Source organism: Diorhabda carinulata, chromosome Y, assembly GCF_026250575.1.
Source record: "Diorhabda carinulata isolate Delta chromosome Y, icDioCari1.1, whole genome shotgun sequence".
NCBI lineage: Eukaryota > Metazoa > Arthropoda > Insecta > Coleoptera > Chrysomelidae > Diorhabda > Diorhabda carinulata.
This window is the reverse complement of record NC_079473.1, coordinates 9,398,453-9,403,752: the sequence shown is the minus strand read 5'-3', so window position 1 is coordinate 9,403,752 and position 5,300 is coordinate 9,398,453. Positions and strand designations below refer to the sequence as shown.

Here is a 5,300-nt window from a genome sequence, read left to right as displayed (position 1 = left end):
ATTATCTGTTTGTTAATTCAGTTGGTTATTGCCCTACGTAGATATTTATTTGGTTTTCTTTCGATTTTTGATCTTGAAGAAGATTTTGTAAAGCTGCCTACACTAAATCGACAACATTCACAAATACACTGATTGATTCGCGTTTATATAACCATGTTGTCGTCTTAAAAAACTGAAGGTAAACATTTCAGTGGTTTATCATTATAACAATCGTCGTTTTATATGAATTCCTTTCATACCATATATTTATTTTCGTAATCACATCGACAATCGTTTGAATGGTAAAATATTCTTCGAGTCCAGTTTGAAAGGGTTAAAAAAAAGTTATTTTCTGACGTATATTCCATATATCTTCCGATAAAACGGAAGTGGTCTGGAAGTTGATACGGGACCTAATTGTAATGCGGCCATTTTACGGTTTTCCGATGACGATGAACCCCTTAAGCGGCGTCGGGAATAACTCCTAAACTACGTAAACTTCTGGTAGAAAGAAATAAAAAAAGTTAAACCAAAGAAAAAAAAATGACGAAAGTATGGTCAAATCGTTTGACATACATAAATCAACAACAACGAAAGAAAATAAAACATTTTGGGTGTCCCATACACCCCACTAAAATCCTCCAATCATATTAGAATAAAACACCACAATATGTTATGTGTAGTGAATAACTCTCAAAACAAAATTTATTAAAAACGTTAGCCCAACTTTATTGGGATACATAAATGATAGTTATACTTTAGCCCAACTTTCTGGGGATACATAAATGATAGTTATACTTCAGCCCAACTTTATTGGGATAGTTATACTTTAGCTCAACTTTATTAGGATACATAAATGATAGTTATACGTTAGCCCAACTTTCTGGGGATACATAAATGATAGTTATACTTTACCGCAACTTTATTGAGATACATAAATGATAGTTATAAGTTAGCCCAACTTTCTGGGGATATATAAATAATAGTTATACTTTAGCCCAACTTTATTGGGATACATAAATGATAGTTATACGTTAGCCCAACTAGGGGTTTAAATCACATTCCCACCAAGTTTAGGACACTTTGTCCAAGTCTGGGCCTATACTGGACCCATCGTAAAATCCCATATGGGAAACAATAAGATGCTTTGAAAATGGAGCTCCTCGAGGAAGTCTTGAGATTAAAAATTGTTACAATACACGTATATAGAAACGAAATTTTATAATAAAACTGAATGAAACACGAGAGAATTGAAATGCCGCTTTGTTTGCTTAACGATTTCACAAGTGCTATTCGTAAAATGTAAAATTCATTCCATATATATATATATATATATATATTCCTGGCTATACCGTAAAAGTACCGAGCCAATTTGACCGCTGGATCTATATATATATATATATATATATATATATATATATATATATATATATATATATATATATATATATATATATATATATATATATATAAATGCATCTAAATGTTCTCGATTTTCAGTCTCTTCTGTTTAAAAATTAGGTTTTTTAATAGTTTTTAAAAGAAAGATAAATTTTGACGTTTCGACTTTTCTTTAAGTCTTTATCAAAATATGATATTGATCCTATATGACGTTCATCATGAATATCAAAATAAGGATAAAATCAACTTAGAACTTTGTACCAATAAAAAAAATTAATTTTTTCTTTGGTTTCCACATCTAAAATATATAGCGGTAATCAATTAAATTTATAAGAATTTACAAAATAGAGCTATAAATTTTATTCAAATTATTTTATGATTTATAGCTTTTTCGTTCTTATGAATGTGAACCATTTCTAAAAATTCCCTTTTTCGTGTTTAGATTCCGTTTCAAGAATTTTCGAATATTTATAATTGAATTATGTTGAGAGAAGTAGAGTAGAAGGCAGTTTATATATAATATTATTTATTTTGTTTTTTGGTGTTTTAGATTTTAATTCAGTGAAATATTTGGATAATGTATTATGTCCTCTATGACTTATACTAATATCATATTTATGGAAATAATTCGATAATTATTGCGAAAGTCCTTGTACATATGGTAAGGAAAAATGTTTTAAGTTTTGATGTTTCGATTCTGTTTTGTTTTTAAATTGATTGTAGCATATGTTTATTCTATTCTTGAATATGTTATTTATCATTTTTTCCGGTTAATTATTTTCTTTCAACGCAGTTTTTGCTTTTTGAATAGCTAAGTATCTAAATTCAGGATCTGATAGTTGGTTAGATCTATTTGCCAGTTAATTTTTCTTATTGAAACAAAGTTCTAAGTTGATTTTATCCTTATTTTGATATAAATAATGAAGGTGATCTATGAATCAATATAAATAAGAAAATTGTCAGTGTCAATATCATATTTTGATAAAGACTTAAAGAAAAGTCGAAACGTCAAAATTTATCTTTCTTTTAAAAACTATCAAAAAAAACTAATTTTAAAACAGAAGAGATCGAAAATCAAGAGCATTTAGATTCATTAATATATCAAATGAAATAAGAAATTGAAAAAAATTATATAAATATATATATATATATATATATATATATATATATATATATATATATATATATGTCATGAAATTCATTCCATAGTTTCCCGGTTTATTGGGCAGGTATATATTTAATTTAATATTTAACTTAACATACCCTCGAAACGAAAGCAATGTTTCATCGATGGTACATCGATCACTAACTTTATAAACAAATCGAGTGTTTTTCAGGAATTTATGAAATATTTCAGAAACAGCTGCGGCTATGAGAGACTGTTTCTTTGCTTTGTAACTAGTGCTAAATAAAGATTTTGTATCTTCTTTATTCGATTTGTAAATTGATGTAAACAGCAAAACCCCAAGAAATTTTTTAATAATTTCTAATATTTGCCGCTCCAATTATGTTCCTTGTTTGCTGTTTATGTAGATTAGTAAACTTTCTAATATCTTCCATCATGTCTTCTGACACCAAACATCGATCTCTGATGGAGAATTTCTCACCTTTCTCGATGCTACCAGAGTAAACCCTGGTAGCTTTCATTACAAAACATTATAAAATGGTGGCCTTCCCACCCTTCTAGGTTCTTTTGAAGTCAAATTCATTCCACTGTTGAAATTGTATATATTCTCTGAGGGACCACTCGCGTGTCACTCGCGTCTTTTAACTAACTAAGAATTGGTGAGAAATCTGAATTATCTTCAGACTCCGAAAAAGAATGGCTTAGATGTTCATGAGAAAGACCTGGATCAGTTTGAGTACTCGTACCTGGATGTGGGGAATCTCGTAATATGACCTCAGCAGGTTCACTTGTTAACTGGACTGAAGAATTCTCTTCTCCACTGTCACAAGGGTCTTGATCCTCTTCATTCCCACTTTCCTGTGAGAGCAGTCTCTGTATATCGGAGGAAAAGTTTGGGTTCGTAGTCCAAAATATTTGCTTGTCCATCTGCACAGAAAAAAGTTACTTAATGATAAATATTGACCTAACCTAATCTAACCTAACCAAAGCATTTGCTTGTCCATCTGCACAGAAAAAAGTTAATGAATTTGATAAATTTTTACCTTTCTGCAGAGGTAATATTATTCTATTAACTCTATATTATATTATTTGATCTTTCAAATTTAGTTAAATGGTAGAATGTATCTTTCACTAGCATACAAGATTGAATTTACATTGCAGCGAGATGTGAACAGATGACACAGTGTTACCAACACACTCATAAAATTTCCCGTATGGGTCTCACAAACCCAAGTGTGGCGTTACGAAACAGTTTCATAATCGAAAGATGAATGCCAAGTTATATAGATAGTTGCTTAGTTACTAAGTACTTTTTAAATAACTCTTTATCTTCTAAACGTTACGCTAATAATAAAAAAAAATTATAACATATCTTTCAAATTTATTCCATATAATTCACGAATCAGTAAAGTTAGTATAAAATTGAGCTTTATATCTGCTATAACATGGTGTTAATAATCCAAGAGTTGATATTTTACATTGACAGCTGTTCAATTTTTGTTTATTCCAATCACTAGTTATAACCAAGAACTAATACTTCTTTAGATTGTGATTTTAGGAATATTATATTAATAAGTCTAACCGAAATTTGTGGTTTATCGGATAACATTACCGATGAAATTTCCTTGTAAAAAAATGATTTGCATCAATTTTTTACCAATTTCAACTGTAACATGAGTTTGCAAGTAACCACCGTTCAGTGATGTAAGAACCATTTGAATAATATTTAGATAATATCCAGCATTATTTAATTTTAGCCTGCGAATAGTTTTACGATACTAACGAAAGATGAAACGGGACGTGAATTGAAAATGAATTTTGATAATGGTACAACTACCTTGGGATTCAAGTATTGAGGAGGAGTAGTTCTTGCAGTAGACTTCAGAGCTACAGGAGGACAATTTATTGGCTTCCAAACTATGAAGATTGTTGAAATAAATGATTTTTTATTAGGTAATTGTAGTGCTCAAAAATCATAAATAACATTAATTTTGTATTTTCCTAGGAACATTAGCTGGGGGTGCAGCAGACTGTGTATATTGGGATATGTTTCTTGGAAAACAATGCAGAATATATGAACTTAGGAATAGAGAATGTATATCTGTAGCTGCTGCCACCAAATTATTGGCAAATATGGTCTACAGTTACAAGGGAATGGGATTGTCTATGGGAATGATGTTAGCTGGTTGGGATACAAAGGTATGAAAATGAACTTTCTTATAAAGGTACATTTATGGAAATGAGCTTTTCAGGGCTCTCAACTCTATTATGTAGATTCAGAAGGCCTTCGAACAGCAGGAAAAGTATTTAGCATTGGCTCTGGTTCAATTTATGCTTTTGGTGTATTGGATTCAGGTTATAAGTGGGATTTGACAGATGAAGAAGCTCATTCTTTAGCTCGAAGATCAGTTTATCATGCTACTCACAGAGATGCATACTCTGGTGGTATAGTAAGTGTTTACCATATGAGAGAAAATGGTTGGGCTCATATTGATAATAATAATATAATAATTGGCTGCAGTGACTTACTTTACAACTATATCAAAAAAAGGGATAAATAAATTTTACAAGTACTGATCTAACTTTATGTAATTTGTATTTGAAAAATATTTCAAATAAAATGTAACCTATAACTTTTATGTTTCAGGAATGTTCATAAACTGTTGGCAAAGACTATGATATTACAGCCACCATTTGTCTCCACATTTCAAAATTATTATCAATCTCAAAGTGATGCAGAAATTCAGAAATGCAGTGCCATATCAAAGTTCCATTTTTTAAAATAAATCGACCG

The 5,300-nt window shown here is 30.1% G+C and overlaps 1 pseudogene; it reads left to right on the top strand.

The window, feature by feature from the left end:
* Positions 1-4,140: 4,140 nt before the first annotated feature.
* On the top strand, positions 4,141-5,067 carry LOC130902904 (proteasome subunit beta type-5-like; annotated as a pseudogene).
* The last annotated feature ends 233 nt before the right edge of the window (positions 5,068-5,300 follow it).